Here is a 20,708-nt window from a genome sequence, read left to right as displayed (position 1 = left end):
GAAAGGACAGCATTTAGAAAGTGAAGCAACACTCCATTCACTTCGCACAGTGAATTGAAGTGTTGGAACAGACTGCTTCTCTTTCAGAGAAACACATTAGTGTTTCTTGTGAATGCTTGTACGTAGCTTAAGGCACTTTCAAAGGAAAGTGATTTTCTTTGAAAGGACAGCATTTAGAAAGTGAAGCAACACTCCTTTCACTTCGCACAGAAAATTGAAGTGTCAGAACAGACTGCTTCTCTTTCAGAGAAATGCATGTGAGTTTCTGTTGAATGCTTGTAAGTAGCTTAAGGCACTTTCAAAGGAAAGTGATTTTCTCTGAAAGGACAGCATTTAGAAAGTGAAGCAACACTCCATTCACTTCGCACACTGAATTGAAGTATTGGAACAGACTGCTTCCCTTTCAGAGAAATGCATGTGAGTTTTTTGTGAATGCTTGTAAGGAGCTAAGGCACTTTCCAAGGAAAGTTATTTCCTCTGAAAGAACAGAATTTAGAAAGTGAAGCAACACTCCATTCACTTCGCACAGTGAATTGAAGTGTTGTAACAGACTGCTTCTCTTTCAGAAAAATGCATGTGAGTTTCTGTTGAATGCTTGTAAGTAGCTCAATTCTCATTCAAAGGAAAGTGATTTTCTCTGGAAGAACAGCATTTAGAAATTGTTGCAACACTCCATTCACTTCGTGCAGTGAATGAAGTGTTGGAACAGACTGCTTCTCTTTCAGAGAAACGCATTAGTGTTTCTTGTGAATGCTTGCAAGTAGCTTAAGGCACTTTCAAAGGAAAGTGATTTTCCCTGAAAGGACAGCATTTAGAAAGTGAAGCAACACTCCATTCACTTCGCACAGAGAATTGAAGTGTTGGAACAGACTGCTTCTATTTCAGAGAAACCCATGAGTGTTTCTTCTGAATGCTTGATATTAGCTTAAGGCACTTTCAAAGGAAAGTGAGTTTCTCTGAAAGTACAGCATGTAGAAAGTGAAGTAACATTCCATTCACTTCGCACAGTGAATTGAAGTGTTGGAACAGACTGCTTCTATTTCAGAGAAACGCATTAGTGTTTCTTGTGAATGCTTGCAAGTAGCTTAAGGCACTTTCAAAGGAAAGTGATTTTCTTTGAAAGGACAGCATTTAGAAAGTGAAGCAACACTCCTTTCAGTTCGCACAGAGAATTGAAGTGTTAGAACAGACTGCTTCTCTTTCAGAGTAACGCATGTGAGTTTCTGGTGAATGCTTGTAAGTAGCTTAAGGCTCTTTCATTTTTAAGTGATTTTCTCTGAAAAGACAGCATTTAGAAAGTGAAGCAACACTCCATTCACTTCGCACAGTGAATTGAAGTGTTGGAACAGACTGCTTCTCTTTCAGAGAAATGCATGTGAGCTTCTTCCTAATGCTTGAAAGTAGCTTAAGGCAATTTCAAAGGAAAGTGATTTTCTCTGAAAGGACAGCATTTAGAAAGTGAAGCAACACTCCATTCACTTCGCACAGTGAATTGAAGTGTTGGAACAGACTGCTTCTCTTTCAGAGAAACGCATTAGTGTTTCTTGTGAATGCTTGTACGTAGCTTAAGGCACTTTCAAAGGAAAGTGATTTTCTTTGAAAGGACAGCATTTAGAAAGTGAAGCAACACTCCTTTCACTTCGCACAGAAAATTGAAGTGTCAGAACAGACTGCTTCTCTTTCAGAAAAATGCATGTGAGTTTCTGTTGAATGCTTGTAAGTAGCTTAAGGCACTTTCAAATGAAAGTGATTTTCTCTGAAAGGACAGCATTTAGAAAGTGAAGCAACACTCCATTCACTTCACACACTGAATTAAAGTATTGGAACAGACTGCTTCCCTTTCAGAGAAATGCATGTGAGTTTTTTGTGAATGCTTGTAAGAAGCTAAGGCACTTTCCAAGGAAAGTTATTTCCTCTGAAAGAACAGAATTTAGAAAGTGAAGCAACACTCCATTCACTTCGCACAGTGAATTGAAGTGTTGTAACAGACTGCTTCTATTTCAGAAAAATGCATGTGAGTTTTTGTTGAATGCTTGTAAGTAGCTTAAGGCTCTTTCAAAGGAAAGTGATTTTCTCTGAAAGGACAGCATTTAGAAAGTGAAGAAACACTCCATTCACTTCGCACAGTGAATTGAAGTGTTGGAACAGACTGCCTCTCTTTCAGAGAAACGCATGTGAGTTTCTTCCTAATGTTTGTAAGTAGCTTAAGGCACTTTCAAAGGAAAGTGATTTTCTCTGAAAGGACAGCATTTAGAAAGTGAAGCAACACTCCATTCACTTCGCACAGTGAATTGAAGTGTTGGAACAGACTGCTTCTATTTCAGAGAAACGCATTAGTGTTTCTTGTGAATGCTTGCAAGTAGCTTAAGGCACTTTCAAAGGAAAGTGATTTTCTTTGAAAGGACAGCATTTAGAAAGTGAAGCAACACTCCTTTCACTTCGCACAGAGAATTGAAGTGTTAGAACAGACTGCTTCTCTTTCAGAGAAATGCATGTGAGTTTCTGTTGAATGCTTGTAAGTAGCTCAATTCTCATTCAAAGGAAAGTGATTTTCTCTGAAAGAACAGCATTTAGAAATTGTTGCAACACTCCATTCACTTCGTGCAGTGAATGAAGTGTTGGAACAGACTGCTTCTCTTTCAGAGAAACGCATTAGTGTTTCTTGTGAATGCTTGCAAGTAGCTTAAGGCACTTTCAAAGGAAAGTGATTTTCCCTGAAAGGACAGCATTTAGAAAGTGAAGCAACACTCCATTCACTTCGCACAGAGAATTGAAGTGTTGGAACAGACTTCTTCTCTTTCAGAGAAACGCCTGTGAGTTTCTTCCTAATGCTTGCAAGTAGCTTAAGGCACTTTCAAAGGAAAGTGATTTTCTCTGAAAGGACAGTATTTAGAAAGTGAAGCAACACTCCATTCACTTCGCACAGTGAATTGAAGTTTTGGAACAGACTTCTTCTCTTTCAGAGAAATGCATGTGAGTTTCTGTTGAATGCTTGTAAGTAGCTTAAGGCACTTTAAAAGGAAAGTGATTTCCTCTGAAAGGACAGCATTTAGAAAGTGAAGCAACACTCCATTCACTTCGCACAGTTAATTGAAGAATTGGAACAGACTGCTTCCCTTTGAGAGAAATGCATGTGAGTATTTGTGAATGCTTGATAGTAGCTTAAGGCACTTTCAAAGGAAAGTGATTTTCTCTGAAAGGACAGCATTTAGAAAGTGAAACAACACTCCATTCACTTCGCACAGTGAATTGAAATGTTGGAACAGACTGCTTCTCTTTCAGAGAAACGCATGTGAGTTTCTGGTGAATGCTTGTAAGTAGCTTCAGGCACTTTCAAAGGAAAGTGATTTTCTCTGAAAGGACAGCATTTAGAAAGTGAAGCAGCACTCCATTCCCTTCGTGCAGTAAATTGAAGTGTTGGAACAGACTGCTTCTCTTTCAGAGAAATACATGTGAGTGTCTGTTGAATGCATGTAAGTAGCTTAAGGCTCTTTCAAAGGAAAGTGATTTTCTCGGAAACGACAGCATTTAGAAAGTGAAGCAACACTCCATACACTTCGCACAGTGAATTGAAGTGTTGGAACAGACTGCTTCTATTTCAGAGAAACCCATGAGTGTTTCTTCTGAATGCTTGATATTAGCTTAAGGCACTTTCAAAGGAAAGTGAGCTTCTCTGAAAGTACAGCATTTAGAAAGTGAAGTAACATTCCATTCACTTCGCACAGTGAATTGAAGTGTTGGAACAGACTGCTTCTATTTCAGAGAAACGCATTAGTGTTTCTTGTGAATGCTTGCAAGTAGCTTAAGGCACTTTCAAAGGAAAGTGATTTTCTTTGAAAGGACAGCATTTAGAAAGTGAAGCAACACTCCTTTCACTTCGCACAGAGAATTGAAGTGTTAGAACAGACTGCTTCTCTTTCAGAGAAATATATGTGAGTTTCTGTTGAATGCTTGTAAGTAGCTTAAGGCACTTTCAAAGGAAAGTGATTTTCTCTGAAAGGACAGCATTTAGAAAGTTAAGCAACACTCCATTCACTTCGCACAGTGAATTGAATTGTTGGAACAGACTGCTTCTCTTTCAGAGTAACGCATGTGAGTTTCTGGTGAATGCTTGTAAGTAGCTTAAGGCTCTTTCAAAGGAAAGTGATTTTCTCTGAAAGGACAGCATTTAGAAAGTGAAGCAACACTCCATTCACTTCGCACAGTGAATTGAAGTGTTGGGACAGACTGCTTCTCTTTCAGAGAAACGCATGTGAGTTTCTTCCTAATGCTTGAAAGTAGCTTAAGGCAATTTCAAAGGAAAGTGATTTTCTCTGAAAGGACAGCATTTAGAAAGTGAAGCAACACTCCATTCACTTCGCACAGTGAATTGAAGTGTTGGAACAGACTGCATCTCTTTCAGAGAAACGCATTAGTGTTTCTTGTGAATGCTTGTACGTAGCTTAAGGCACTTTCAAAGGAAAGTGATTTTTTTGAAAGGACAGCATTTAGAAAGTGAAGCAACACTCCTTTCACTTCGCACAGAAAATTGAAGTGTCAGAACAGACTGCTTCTCTTTCAGAGAAATGCATGTGAGTTTCTGTTGAATGCTTGTAAGTAGCTTAAGGCACTTTCAAAGGAAAGTGAGTTTCTCTGAAAGTACAGCATTTAGAAAGTGAAGCAACACTCCATTCACTTCGCAACTGAATTGAAGTATTGGAACAGACTGCTTCCCTTTCAGAGAAATGCATGTGAGTTTTTTGTGAATGCTTGTAAGGAGCTAAGGCACTTTCCAAGGAAAGTTATTTCCTCTGAAAGAACAGAATTTAGAAAGTGAAGCAACACTCCATTCACTTCGCACAGTGAATTGAAGTGTTGTAACAGACTGCTTCTCTTTCAGAAAAATGCATGTGAGTTTCTGTTGAATGCTTGTAAGTAGCTCAATTCTCATTCAAAGGAAAGTGATTTTCTCTGGAAGAACAGCATTTAGAAATTGTTGCAACACTCCATTCACTTCGTGCAGTGAATGAAGTGTTGGAACAGACTGCTTCTCTTTCAGAGAAACGCATTAGTGTTTCTTGTGAATGCTTGCAAGTAGCTTAAGGCACTTTCAAAGGAAAGTGATTTTCCCTGAAAGGACAGCATTTAGAAAGTGAAGCAACACTCCATTCACTTCGCACAGAGAATTGAAGTGTTGGAACAGACTGCTTCTATTTCAGAGAAACCCATGAGTGTTTCTTCTGAATGCTTGATATTAGCTTAAGGCACTTTCAAAGGAAAGTGAGTTTCTCTGAAAGTACAGCATTTAGAAAGTGAAGTAACATTCCATTCACTTCGCACAGTGAATTGAAGTGTTGGAACAGACTGCTTCTATTTCAGAGAAACGCATTAGTGTTTCTTGTGAATGCTTGCAAGTAGCTTAAGGCACTTTCAAAGGAAAGTGATTTTCTTTGAAAGGACAGCATTTAGAAAGTGAAGCAACACTCCTTTCAGTTCGCACAGAGAATTGAACTGTTAGAACAGACTGCTTCTCTTTCAGAGAAATGCATGTGAGTTTCTGTTGAATGCTTGTAAGTAGCTTAAGGCACTTTCAAAGGAAAGTGATTTTCTCTGAAAAGACAGCATTTAGAAAGTGAAGCAACACTCCATTCACTTCGCACACTGAATTGAAGTATTGGAACAGACTGCTTCCCTTTCAGAGAAATGCATGTGAGTTTTTTGTGAATGCTTGTAAGGAGCTTAAGGCACTTTCCAAGGAAGGTGATTTCCTCTGAAAGGACAGAATTTAGAAAGTGAAGCAACACTCCATTCACTTCGCACAGTGAATTGAAGTGTTGGAACAGACTGCTTCTCTTTCAGAAAAATGCATGTGAGTTTCTGTTGAATGCTTGTAAGTAGCTTAAGGCTCTTTCAAAGGAAAGTGATTTTCTCGGAAAGGACAGCATTTAGAAAGTGAAGAAACACTCCATTCACTTCGCACAATGAATTGAAGTGTTGGAACAGACTGCCTCTCTTTCAGAGAAACGCATGTGAGTTTCTTCCTAATGCTTGTAAGTAGCTTAAGGCACTTTCAAAGGAAAGTGATTTTCTCTGAAAGGACAGCATTTAGAAAGTGAAGCAACACTCCATTCACTTCGCACAGTGAATTGAAGTGTTGGAACAGACTGCTTCTATTTCAGAGAAACGCATTAGTGTTTCTTGTGAATGCTTGCAAGTAGCTTAAGGCACTTTCAAAGGAAAGTGATTTTCTTTGAAAGGACAGCATTTAGAAAGTGAAGCAACACTCCTTTCACTTCGCACAGAGAATTGAAGTGTTAGAACAGACTGCTTCTCTTTCAGAGAAATGCATGTGAGTTTCTGTTGAGTGCTTGTAAGTAGCTCAATTCTCATTCAAAGGAAAGTGATTTTCTCTGAAAGAACAGCATTTAGAAATTGTTGCAACACTCCATTCACTTCGTGCAGTGAATGTAGTGTTGGATCAGACTGCTTCTCTTTCAGAGAAACGCATTAGTGTTTCTTGTGAATGCTTGCAAGTAGCTTAAGGCACTTTCAAAGGAAAGTGAGTTTCTCTGAAAGGACAGCATTTAGAAAGTGAAGAAACACTCCATTCACTTCGCACACTGAATTGAAGTATTGGAACAGACTGCTTCCCTTTCAGAGAAATGCATGTGAGTATTTTGTGAATGCTTGTAAGGAGCTTAAGGCACTTTCCAAGGACAGTGATTTCCTCTGAAAGGACAGAATTTAGAAAGTGAAGCAACACTCCATTCACTTCGCACAGTGAATTGAATTGTTGGAACAGACTGCTTCTCTTTCAGAGTAACGCATGTGAGTTTCTGGTGAATGCTTGTAAGTAGCTTAAGGCTCTTTCAAAGGAAAGTGATTTTCTCTGAAAGGACAGCATTTAGAAAGTGAAGCAACACTCCATTCAGTTCGCACAGTGAATTGAAGTGTTGGGACAGCCTGCTTCTCTTTCAGAGAAACGCATGTGAGTTTCTTCCTAATGCTTGAAAGTAGCTTAAGGCAATTTCAAAGGAAAGTGATTTTCTCTGAAAGGACAGCATTTAGAAAGTGAAGCAACACTCCATTCACTTCGCACAGTGAATTGAAGTGTTGGAACAGACTGCTTCTCTTTCCGAGAAACGCATTAGTGTTTCTTGTGAATGCTTGTACGTAGCTTAAGGCACTTTCAAAGGAAAGTGATTTTCTTTGAAAGGACAGCATTTAGAAAGTGAAGCAACACTCCTTTCACTTCGCACAGAAAATTGAAGTGTCAGAACAGACTGCTTCTCTTTCAGAGAAATGCATGTGAGTTTCTTCCTAATGCTTGTAAGTAGCTTAAGGCACTTTCAAAGGAAAGTGATTTTCTCTGAAAGGACAGCATTTAGAAAGTGAAGCAACACTCCATTCACTTCGCACACTGAATTGAAGTATTGGAACAGACTGCTTCCCTTTCAGAGAAATGCATGTGAGTTTTTTGTGAATGCTTGTAAGGAGCTAAGGCACTTTCCAAGGAAAGTTATTTCCTCTGAAAGAACAGAATTTAGAAAGTGAAGCAACACTCCATTCACTTCGCACAGTGAATTGAAGTGTTGTAACAGACTGCTTCTCTTTCAGAAAAATGCATGTGAGTTTCTGTTGAATGCTTGTAAGTAGCTTAAGGCTCTTTCAAAGGAAAGTGATTTTCTCTGAAAGGACAGCATTTAGAAAGTGAAGAAACACTCCATTCACTTCGCACAGTGAATTGAAGTGTTGGAACAGACTGCCTCTCTTTCAGAGAAACGCATGTGAGTTTCTTCCTAATGCTTGTAAGTAGCTTAAGGCACTTTCAAAGGAAAGTGATTTTCCCTGAAAGGACAGCATTTAGAAAGTGAAGCAACACTCCATTCACTTCGCACAGTGAATTGAAGTGTTGGAACAGACTGCTTCTATTTCAGAGAAACGCATTAGTGTTTCTTGTGAATGCTTGCAAGTAGCTTAAGGCACTTTCAAAGGAAAGTGATTTTCTTTGAAAGGACAGCATTTAGAAAGTGAAGCAACACTCCTTTCACTTCGCACAGAGAATTGAAGTGTTAGAACAGACTGCTTCTCTTTCAGAGAAATGCATGTGAGTTTCTGTTGAATGCTTGTAAGTAGCTCAATTCTCATTCAAAGGAAAGTGATTTTCTCTGAAAGAACAGCATTTAGAAATTGTTGCAACACTCCATTCACTTCGTGCAGTGAATGAAGTGTTGGAACAGACTGCTTCTCTTTCAGAGAAACGCATTAGTGTTTCTTGTGAATGCTTGCAAGTAGCTTAAGGCACTTTCAAAGGAAAGTGATTTTCCCTGAAAGGACAGCATTTAGAAAGTGAAGCAACACTCCATTCACTTCGCACAGAGAATTGAAGTGTTGGAACAGACTTCTTCTCTTTCAGAGAAATGCATGTGAGTTTCTGTTGAATTCTTGCAAGTAGCTTAAGGCACTTTCAAAGGAAAGTGATTTTCTCTGAAAGGACAGCATTTAGAAAGTGAAGCAACACTCCATTCACTTCACACACTGAATTGAAGTTTTGGAACAGACTGCTTCCCTTTCAGATAAATGCATGTGATTATTTGTGAATGCTTGATAGTAGCTTAAGGCACTTTCAAAGGAAAGTGATTTTCTCTGAAAGGACAGCATTTAGAAAGTGAAGCAACACTCCATTCACTTCGCACAGTGAATTGAAATGTTGGAACAGACTGCTTCTCTTTGAGAGAAACGCATGTGAGTTTCTGGTGAATGCTTGTAAGTAGCTTCAGGCACTTTCAAAGGAAAGTGATTTTCTCTGAAAGGACAGCATTTAGAAAGTGAAGCAGCACTCCATTCCCTTCGTGCAGTAAATTGAAGTGTTGGAACAGACTGCTTCTCTTTCAGAGAAATACATGTGAGTGTCTGTTGAATGCATGTAAGTAGCTTAAGGCTCTTTCAAAGGAAAGTGATTTTCTCGGAAACGACAGCATTTAGAAAGTGAAGCAACACTCCATACACTTCGCACAGTGAATTGAAGTGTTGGAACAGACTGCTTCTATTTCAGAGAAAACCATGAGTGTTTCTTCTGAATGCTTGATATTAGCTTAAGGCACTTTCAAAGGAAAGTGAGTTTCTCTGAAAGTACAGCATTTAGAAAGTGAAGTAACATTCCATTCACTTCGCACAGTGAATTGAAGTGTTGGAACAGACTGCTTATCTTTCAGAGAAATGCATGTGAGTTTCTTGTGAATGCTTGCAAGTAGCTTAAGGCACTTTCAAAGGAAAGTGATTTTCTCTGAAAGGACAGCATTTAGAAAGTGAAGCAACACTCCATTCACTTCGCACAATGAATTGAAGTGTTGGAACAGACTGCTTCTTTTTCAGAGAAAAGCATTAGTGTTTCTTGTGAATGCTTGCAAGTAGCTTAAGGCACTTTCCAAGGAAAATGATTTTCTTTGAAAGGACAGCATTTAGAAAGTGAAGCAACACTCCTTTCAGTTCGCACAGAGAATTGAAGTGTTAGAACAGACTGCTTCTCTTTCAGAGAAATGCATGTGAGTTTCTGTTGAATGCTTGTAAGTAGCTCTATTCTCATTCAAAGGAAAGTGATTTTCTCTGAAAGAACAGCATTTAGAAATTGTTGCAACACTCCATTCACTTCGTGCAGTGAATGAAGTGTTGGAACAGACTGCTTCTCTTTCAGAGTAATGCATTAGTGTTTCTTGTGAATGCTTGCAAGTAGCTTAAGGCACTTTCAAAGGAAAGTGATTTTCCCTGAAAGGACAGCATTTAGAAAGTGAAGCAACACTCCATTCACTTCGCACAGAGAATTGAAGTGTTAGAACAGACTGCTTCTCTTACAGAGAAATGCATGTGAGTTTCTGTTGAATGCTTGTAAGTAGCTCAATTCTCATTCAAATTAAAGTGATTTTCTCTGAAAGGACAGCATTTAGAAATTGTTGCAACTCTCCATTCCCTTAGTGCAGTGAATGAAGTGTTGGAACAGACTGCTTCTCTTTCAGAGTATCGCATGTGAGTTTCTGGTGAATGCTTGTAAGTAGCTTAAGGCTCTTTCAAAGGAAAGTGATTTTCTCTGAAAGGACAGCATTTAGAAAGTGAAGCAACACTCCATTCACTTCGCACAGTGAATTGAAGTGTTGGAACAGACTGCTTCTCTTTCAGAGAAATGCATGTGAGTTTCTTCCTAATGCTTGAAAGTAGCTTAAGGCAATTTCAAAGGAAAGTGATTTTCTCTGAAAGGACAGCATTTAGAAAGTGAAGCAACACTCCATTCACTTCGCACAGTGAATTGAAGTGTTGGAACAGACTGCTTCTCTTTCCGAGAAACGCATTAGTGTTTCTTGTGAATGCTTGTACGTAGCTTAAGGCACTTTCAAAGGAAAGTGATTTTCTTTGAAAGGACAGCATTTAGAAAGTGAAGCAACACTCCATTCACTTCGCACAGAAAATTGAAGTGTCAGAACAGACTGCTTCTCTTTCAGAGAAATGCATGTGAGTTTCTGTTGAATGCTTGTAAGTAGCTTAAGGCACTTTCAAATGAAAGTGATTTTCTCTGAAAGGACAGCATTTAGAAAGTGAAGCAACACTCCATTCACTTCGCACACTGAATTGAAGTATTGGAACAGACTGCTTCCCTTTCAGAGAAATGCATGTGAGTTTTTTGTGAATGCTTGTAAGAAGCTAAGGCACTTTCCAAGGAAAGTTATTTCCTCTGAAAGAACAGAATTTAGAAAGTGAAGCAACACTCCATTCACTTCGCACAGTGAATTGAAGTGTTGGAACAGACTGCCTCTCTTTCAGAGAAACGCATGTGAGTTTCTTCCTAATGTTTGTAAGTAGCTTAAGGCACTTTCAAAGGAAAGTGATTTTCTCTGAAAGGACAGCATTTAGAAAATGAAGCAACACTCCATTCACTTCGCACAGTGAATTGAAGTGTTGGAACAGACTGCTTCTATTTCAGAGAAACGCATTAGTGTTTCTTGTGAATGCTTGCAAGTAGCTTAAGGCACTTTCAAAGGAAAGTGATTTTCTTTGAATGGACAGCATTTAGAAAGTGAAGCAACACTCCTTTCACATCGCACAGAGAATTGAAGTGTTAGAACAGACTGCTTCTCTTTCAGAGAAATGCATGTGAGTTTCTGTTGAATGCTTGTAAGTAGCTCAATTCTCATTCAAAGGAAAGTGATTTTCTCTGAAAGAACAGCATTTAGAAATTGTTGCAACACTCCATTCACTTCGTGCAGTGAATGAAGTGTTGGAACAGACAGCTTCTCTTTCAGAGAAACGCATTAGTGTTTCTTGTGAATGCTTGCAAGTAGCTTAAGGCACTTTCAAAGGAAAGTGATTTTCCCTGAAAGGACAGCATTTAGAAAGTGAAGCAACACTCCATTCACTTCGCACAGAGAATTGAAGTGTTGGAACAGACTTCTTCTCTTTCAGATAAATGCATGTGAGTTTCTGTTGAATGCTTGTAAGTAGCTTAAGGCACTTTCAAAGGAAAGTGATTTTCTCTGAAAGGACAGCATTTAGAAAGTGAAGCAACACTCCATTCACTTCACACACTGAATTGAAGTTTTGGAAAAGACTGCTTCCCTTTCAGAGAAATGCATGTGAGGTTTTGTGAATGCTTGTAAGAAGCTTAAGGAACTTTAAAAGGAAAGTGATTTCCTCTGAAAGGACAGCATTTAGAAAGTGAAGCAACACTCCATTCACTTCGCACAGTGAATTGAAGTATTGGAACAGACTGCTTCCCTTTGAGAGAAATGCATGAGATTATTTGTGAATGCTTGATAGTAGCTTAAGGCACTTTCAAAGGAAAGTGATTTTCTCTGAAAGGACAGCATTTAGAAAGTGAAGCAACACTCCATTCACTTCGCACAATGAATTGAAGTGTTGGAACAGACTGCTTCTCTTTCAGAGAAACGCATGTGAGTTTCTTCCTAATGCTTGAAAGTAGCTTAAGGCAATTTCAAAGGAAAGTGATTTTCTCTGAAAGGACAGCATTTAGAAAGTGAAGCAACACTCCATTCACTTCGCACAGTGAATTGAAGTGTTGGAACAGACTGCTTCTCTTTCAGAGAAACGCATTAGTGTTTCTTGTGAATGCTTGTAAGTAGCTTAAGGCACTTTCAAAGGAAAGTGATTTTCTTTGAAACGACAGCATTTAGAAAGTGAAGCAACACTCCTTTCACTTCGCACAGAGAATTGAAGTGTCAGAACAGACTGCTTCTCTTTCAGAGAAATGCATGTGAGTTTCTTGTGAATGCTTGCAAGTAGCTTAAGGCACTTTCAAAGGAAAGTGATTTTCTCTGAAAGGACAGCATTTAGAAAGTGAAGCAACACTCCATTCACTTCGCACACTGAATTGAAGTATTGGAACAGACTGCTTCCCTTTCAGAGAAATGCATGTGAGTTTTTTTTGAATGCTTGTAAGGAGCTAAGGCACTTTCCAAGGAAAGTTATTTCCTCTGAAAGAACAGAATTTAGAAAGTGAAGCAACACTCCATTCACTTCGCACAGTGAATTGAAGTGTTGTAACAGACTGCTTCTCTTTCAGAAAAATGCATGTGAGTTTCTGTTGAATGCTTTTAAGTAGCTTAAGGCTCTTTCAAAGGAAAGTGATTTTCTCTGAAAGGACAGCATTTAGAAAGTGAAGAAACACTCCATTCACTTCGCACAGTGAATTGAAGTGTTGGAACAGACTGCTTCTCTTTCAGGGAAACGCATGTGAGTTTCTTCCTAATGCTTGTAAGTAGCTTAAGGCACTTTCAAAGGAAAGTGATTTTCTCTGAAAGGACAGCATTTAGAAAGTGAAGTAACACTCCATTCACTTCGCACAGTGAATTGAAGTGTTGGAACAGACTGCTTCTTTTTCAGAGAAACGCATTAGTGTTTCTTGTGAATGCTTGCAAGTAGCTTAAGGCACTTTCCAAGGAAAGTGATTTTCTTTGAAAGGACAGCATTTAGAAAGTGAAGCAACACTCCTTTCACTTCGCACAGAGAATTGAAGTGTTGGAACAGACTGCTTCTCTTTCAGAGAAATGCATGTGAGTTTCTGTTGAATGCTTGTAAGTAGCTCAATTCTCATTCAAAGGAGAGTGATTTTCTCTGAAAGAACAGCATTTAGAAATTGTTGCAACACTCCATTCACTTCGTGCAGTGAATGAATTGTTGGAACAGACTGCTTCTCTTTCAGAGAAATGCATTAGTGTTTCTTGTGAATGCTTGCAAGTAGCTTAAGGCACTTTAAAAGGAAAGTGATTTTCCCTGAAAGGACAGCATTTAGAAAGTGAAGCAACACTCCATTCAGTTCGCACAGAGAATTGAAGTGTTAGAACAGACTGCTTCTCTTTCAGAGAAATGCATGTGAGTTTCTGTTGAATGCTTGTAAGTAGCTCAATTCTCATTCAAAGGAAAGTGATTTTCTCTGAAAGGACAGCATTTAGAAATTGTTGCAGCTCTCCATTCCCTTCGTGCAGTGAATGAAGTGTTGGAACAGACTGCTTCTCTTTCAGAGTAACACATGTGAGTTTCTGGTGAATGCTTGTAAGTAGCTTAAGGCTCTTTCAAAGGAAAGTGATTTTCTCTGAAAGGACAGCATTTAGAAAGTGAAGCAACACTCCATTCACTTCGCACAATGAATTGAAGGGTTGGAACAGACTGCTACTCTTTCAGAGAAACGCATGTGAGTTTCTTCCTAATGCTTGAAAGTAGCTTAAGGCAATTTCAAAGGAAAGTGATTTTCTCTGAAAGGACAGCATTTAGAAAGTGAAGCAACACTCCATTCACTTCGCACAGTGAATTGAAGTGTTGGAACAGACTGCTTCTCTTTCAGAGAAACGCATTAGTGTTTCTTGTGAATGCTTGTAAGTAGCTTAAGGCACTTTCAAAGGAAAGTCATTTTCTTTGAAAGGACAGCATTTAGAAAGTGAAGCAACACTCCTTTCACTTCGCACAGAGAATTGAAGTGTCAGAACAGACTGCTTCTCTTTCAGAGAAATGCATGTGAGTTTCTTGTGAACGCTCGCAAGTAGCTTAAGGCACTTTCAAAGGAAAGTGATTTTCTCTGAAAGGACAGCATTTAGAAAGTGAAGCAACACTCCATTCACTTCGCACACTGAATTGAAGTATTGGAACAGACTGCTTCCCTTTCAGAGAAATGCATGTGAGTTTTTTGTGAATGCTTGTAAGTAGCTTAAGGCACTTTCCAAGGAAAGTTATTTCCTCTGAAAGAACAATATTTAGAAAGTGAAGCAACACTCCATTCACTTCGCACAGTGAATTGAAGTGTTGTAACAGACGGCTTCTCTTTCAGAAAAATGCATGTGAGTTTCTGTTGAATGCTTTTAAGTAGCTTAAGGCTCTTTCAAAGGAAAGTGATTTTCTCTGAAAGGACAGCATTTAGAAAGTGAAGAAACACTCCATTCACTTCGCACAGTGAATTGAAGTGTTGGAACAGACTGCTTCTCTTTCAGGGAAACGCATGTTAGTTTCTTCCTAATGCTTGTAAGTAGCTTAAGGCACTTTCAAAGGAAAGTGATTTTCTCTGAAAGGACAGCATTTAGAAAGTGAAGCAACACTCCATTCACTTCGCACAGTGAATTGAAGTGTTGGAACAGACTGCTTCTTTTTCAGAGAAACGCATTAGTGTTTCTTGTGAATGCTTGCAAGTAGCTTAAGGCACTTTCCAAGGAAAGTGATTTTCTTTGAAAGGACAGCATTTAGAAAGTGAAGCAACACTCCTTTCACTTCGCACAGAGAATTGAAGTGTTAGAACAGACTGCTTCTCTTTCAGAGAAATGCATGTGAGTTTCTGTTGAATGCTTGTAAGTAGCTCAATTCTCATTCAAAGGAAAGTGATTTTCTCTGAAAGAACAGCATTTAGAAATTGTTGCAACACTCCATTCACTTCGTGCAGTGAATGAAGTGTTGGAACAGACTGCTTCTCTTTCAGAGAAATGCATTAGTGTTTCTTGTGAATGCTTGCAAGTAGCTTAAGGCACTTTCAAAGGAAAGTGATTTTCCCTGAAAGGACAGCATTTAGAAAGTGAAGCAACACTCCATTCACTTCGCACAGAGAATTGAAGTGTTGGAACAGACTTCTTCTCTTTCAGAGAAATGCATGTGAGTTTCTGTTGAATGCTTGTAAGTAGCTTAAGGCACTTTCAAAGGAAAGTGATTTTCTCTGAAAGGACAGCATTTAGAAAGTGAAGCAACACTCCAATCACTTCACACACTGAATTGAAGTTTTGGAACAGACTGCTTCCCTTTCAGAGAAATGCATGTGAGGTTTTGTGAATGCTTGTAAGTAGCTTAAGGCACTTTAAAAGGAAAGTGATTTCCTCTGAAAGGACAGCATTTAGAAAGTGAAGCTACACTCCATTCACTTCGCACAGTGAATTGAAGTATTGGAACAGACTGCTTCCCTTTGAGAGAAATGCATGTGATTATTTGTGAATGCTTGATAGTAGCTTAAGGCACTTTAAAAGGAAAGTGATTTTCTCTGAAAGGACAGCATTTAGAAAGTGAAGCAGCACTCCATTCCCTTCGTGCAGTAAATTGAAGTGTTGGAACAGACTGCTTCTCTTTCAGAGAAATACATGTGAGTGTCTGTTGAATGCATGTAAGTAGCTTAAGGCTCTTTCAATGGAAAGTGATTTTCTCGGAAACGACAGCATTTAGAAAGTGAAGCAACACTCCATACACTTCGCACACTGAATTGAAGTTTTGGAACAGACTGCTTCTATTTCAGAGAAACCCATGAGTGTTTCTTCTGAATGCTTGATATTAGCTTAAGGCACTTTCAAAGGAAAGTGAGTTTCTCTGAAAGTACAGCATTTAGAAAGTGAAGTAACATTCCATTCACTTCGCACAGTGAATTGAAGTGTTGGAACAGACTGCTTCTATTTCAGAGAAACGCATTAGTGTTTCTTGTGAATGCTTGCAAGTAGCTTAAGGCACTTTCAAAGGAAAGTGATTTTCTTTGAAAGGACAGCATTTAGAAAGTGAAGCAACACTCCTTTCACTTCGCACAGTGAATTGAAGTGTTAGAACAGACTGCTTCTCTTTCAGAGAAATATATGTGAGTTTCTGTTGAATGCTTGTAAGTAGCTTAAGGCACTTTCAAAGGAAAGTGATTTTCTCTGAAAGGACAGCATTTAGAAAGTGAAGCAACACTCCATTCACTTCGCACACTGAATTGAAGTATTGGAACAGACTGCTTCCCTTTCAAAGAAATGCATGTGAGTTTTTTGTGAATGCTTGTAAGGAGCTTAAGGCACTTTCCAAGGAAAGTGATTTCCTCTGAAAGGACAGAATTTAGAAAGTGAAGCAACACTCCATTCACTTCGCACAGTGAATTGAAGTGTTGGAACAGACTGCTTCTCTTTCAGAAAAATGCATGTGAGTTTCTGTTGAATGCTTGTAAGTAGCTTAAGGCTCTTTCAAAGGAAAGTGATTTTCTCTGAAAGGACAGCATTTAGAAAGTGAAGCAACACTCCATTCACTTCGCACAGTGAATTGAAGTGTTGGAACAGACTGCTTCTTTTTCAGAGAAACGCATTAGTGTTTCTTGTGAATGCTTGCAAGTAGCTTAAGGCACTTTCCAAGGAAAGTGATTTTCTTTGAAAGGACAGCATTTAGAAAGTGAAGCAACACTCCTTTCAGTTCGCACAGAGAATTGAAGTGTTAGAACAGACTGCTTCTCTTTCAGAGAAATGCATGTGAGTTTCTGTTGAATGCTTGTAAGTAGCTCAATTCTCATTCAAAGGAAAGTGATTTTCTCTGAAAGAACAGCATTTAGAAATTGTTGCAACACTCCATTCACTTCGTGCAGTGAATGAAGTGTTGGAACAGACTACTTCTCTTTCAGAGAAATGCATTAGTGTTTCTTGTGAATGCTTGCAAGTAGCTTAAGGCACTTTCAAAGGAAAGTGATTTTCCCTGAAAGGACAGCATTTAGAAAGTGAAGCAACACTCCATTCACTTCGCACAGAGAATTGAAGTGTTAGAACAGACTGCTTCTCTTTCAGAGAAATGCATGTGAGTTTCTGTTGAATGCTTGTAAATAGCTCAATTCTCATTCAAAGGAAATTGATTTTCTCTGAAAGGACAGCATTTAGAAATTGTTGCAACTCTCCATTCCCTTCGTGCAGTGAATGAAGTGTTGGAACAGACTGCTTCTCTTTCAGAGTAACGCATGTGAGTTTCTGGTGAATGCTTGTAAGTAGCTTAAGGCTCTTTCAAAGGAAAGTGATTTTCTCTGAATGGACAGCATTTAGAAAGTGAAGCAACACTCCATTCACTTCGCACAGTGAATTGAAGTGTTGGAACAGACTGCTTCTCTTTCAGAGAAACGCATGTGAGTTTCTTCCTAATGCTTGAAAGTAGCTAAAGGCAATTTCAAAGGAAAGTGATTTTCTCTGAAAGGACAGCATTTAGAAAGTGAAGCAACACTCCATTCACTTCGCACAGTGAATTGAAGTGTTGGAACAGACTGCTTCTCTTTCAGAGAAACACATTAGTGTTTCTTGTGAATGCTTGTACGTAGCTTAAGGCACTTTCAAAGGAAAGTGATTTTCTTTGAAAGGACAGCATTTAGAAAGTGAAGCAACACTCCTTTCACTTCGCACAGAAAATTGAAGTGTCAGAACAGACTGCTTCTCTTTCAGAGAAATGCATGTGAGTTTCTGTTGAATGCTTGTAAGTAGCTTAAGGCACTTTCAAAGGAAAGTGATTTTCTCTGAAAGGACAGCATTAAGAAAGTGAAGAAACACTCCATTCACTTCGCACAGTGAATTAAAGTGTTGGAACAGACTGCCTCTCTTTCAGAGAAACGCATTAGTGTTTCTTGTGAATGCTTGCATGTAGCTTAAGGCACTTTCCAAGGAAAGTGATTTTCTTTGAAAGGACAGCATTTAGAAAGTGAAGCAACACTCCTTTCACTTCGCACAGTGAATTGAAGTGTTGGAACAGACTGCTTCTCTTTCAGGGAAACGCATGTTAGTTTCTTCCTAATGCTTGTAAGTAGCTTAAGGCACTTTCAAAGGAAAGTGATTTTCTCTGAAAGAACAGCATTTAGAAAGTGAAGCAACACTCCATTCACTTCGCACAGTGAATTGAAGTGTTGGAACAGACTGCTTCTTTTTCAGAGAAACGCATTAGTGTTTCTTGTGAATGCTTGCAAGTAGCTTAAGGCACTTTCCAAGGAAAGTGATTTTCTTTGAAAGGACAGCATTTAGAAAGTGAAGCAACACTCCTTTCACTTCGCACAGAGAATTGAAGTGTTAGAACAGACTGCTTCTCTTTCAGAGAAATGCATGTGAGTTTCTGTTGAATGCTTGTAAGTAGCTCAATTCTCATTCAAAGGAAAGTGATTTTCTCTGAAAGAACAGCATTTAGAAATTGTTGCAACACTCCATTCACTTCGTGCAGTGAATGAAGTGTTGGAACAGACTGCTTCTCTTTCAGAGAAACGCATTAGTGTTTCTTGTGAATGCTTGCAAGTAGCTTAAGGCACTTTCAAAGAAAAGTGATTTTCCCTGAAAGGACAGCATTTAGAAAGTGAAGCAACACTCCATTCACTTCGCACAGAGAATTGAAGTGTTGGAACAGACTTCTTCTCTTTCAGAGAAATGCATGTGAGTTTCTGTTGAATGCTTGTAAGTAGCTTAAGGCACTTTCAAAGGAAAGTGATTTTCTCTGAAAGGACAGCATTTAGAAAGTGAAGCAACACTCCAATCACTTCACACACTGAATTGAAGTTTTGGAACAGACTGCTTCCCTTTCAGAGAAATGCATGTGAGGTTTTGTGAATGCTTGTAAGTAGCTTAAGGCACTTTAAAAGGAAAGTGATTTCCTCTGAAAGGACAGCATTTAGAGAGTGAAGCAACACTCCATTCACTTCGCACAGTGAATTGAAGTATTGGAACAGACTGCTTCCCTTTGAGAGAAATGCATGTGATTATTTGTGAATGCTTGATAGTAGCTTAAGGCACTTTCAAAGGAAAGTGATTTTCTCTGAAAGGACAGCATTTAGAAAGTGAAGCAACACTCCATTCACTTCGCACACTGAATTGAAATGTTGGAACAGACAGCTTCTCTTTGAGAGAAACGCATGTGAGTTTCTGGTGAATGCTTGTAAGTAGCTTCAGGCACTTTCAAAGGAAAGTGATTTTCTCTGAAAGGACAGCATTTAGAAAGTGAAGCAGCACTCCATTCCCTTCGTGCAGTAAATTGAAGTGTTGGAACAGACTGCTTCTCTTTCAGAGAAATACATGTGAGTGTCTGTTGAATGCATGTAAGTAGCTTAAGGCTCTTTCAATGGAAAGTGATTTTCTCGGAAACGACAGCATTTAGAAAGTGAAGCAACACTCCATACACTTCGCACACTGAATTGAAGTGTTGGAACAGACTGCTTCTATTTCAGAGAAACCCATGAGTGTTTCTTCTGAATGCTTGATATTAGCTTAAGGCACTTTCAAAGGAAAGTGAGTTTCTCTGAAAGTACAGCATTTAGAAAGTGAAGTAACATTCCATTCACTTCGTACAGTGAATTGAAGTGTTGGAACAGACTGCTTCTATTTCAGAGAAACGCATTAGTGTTTCTTGTGAATGCTTGCAAGTAGCTTAAGGCACTTTCAAAGGAAAGTGATTTTCTTTGAAAGGACAGCATTTAGAAAGTGAAGCAACACTCCTTTCACTTCGCACAGTGAATTGAAGTGTTAGAACAGACTGCTTCTCTTTCAGAGAAATATATGTGAGTTTCTGTTGAATGCTTGTAAGTAGCTTAAGGCACTTTCAAAGGAAAGTGATTTTCTCTGAAAGGACAGCATTTAGAAAGTGAAGCAACACTCCATTCACTTCGCACACTGAATTGAAGTATTGGAACAGACTGCTTCCCTTTCAGAGAAATGCATGTGAGTTTTTTGTGAATGCTTGTAAGGAGCTTAAGGCACTTTCCAAGGAAAGTGATTTCCTCTGAAAGGACAGAATTTAGAAAGTGAAGCAACACTCCATTCACTTCGCACAGTGAATTGAAGTGTTGGAACAGACTGCTTCTTTTTCAGAGAAACGCATTAGTGTTTCTTGTGAATGCTTGCAAGTAGCTTAAGGCACTTTCCAAGGAAAGTGATTTTCTTTGAAAGGACAGCATTTAGAAAGTGAAGCAACACTCCTTTCAGTTCGCACAGAGAATTGAAGTGTTAGAAAAGACTGCTTCTCTTTCAGAGAAATGCATGTGAGTTTCTGTTGAATGCTTGTAAGTAGCTCAATTCTCATTCAAAGGAAAGTGATTTTCTCTGAAAGAACAGCATTTAGAAATTGTTGCAACACTCCATTCACTTCGTGCAGTGAATGAAGTGTTGGAACAGACTACTTCTCTTTCAGAGAAATGCATTAGTGTTTCTTGTGAATGCTTGCAAGTAGCTTAAGGCACTTTCAAAGGAAAGTGATTTTCCCTGAAAGGACAGCATTTAGAAAGTGAAGCAACACTCCATTCACTTCGCACAGAGAATTGAAGTGTTAGAACAGACTGCTTCTCTTTCAGAGAAATGCATGTGAGTTTCTGTTGAATGCTTGTAAATAGCTCAATTCTCATTCAAAGGAAAGTGATTTTCTCTGAAAGGACAGCATTTAGAAATTGTTGCAACTCTCCATTCCCTTCGTGCAGTGAATGAAGTGTTGGAACAGACTGCTTCTCTTTCAGAGTAACGCATGTG

Source organism: Myodes glareolus, chromosome 19, assembly GCF_982192425.1.
Source record: "Myodes glareolus chromosome 19, mMyoGla1.1, whole genome shotgun sequence".
Classification (NCBI taxonomy): Eukaryota; Metazoa; Chordata; class Mammalia; order Rodentia; family Cricetidae; genus Myodes; species Myodes glareolus.
Note: the sequence above shows the minus strand (reverse complement) of the source record.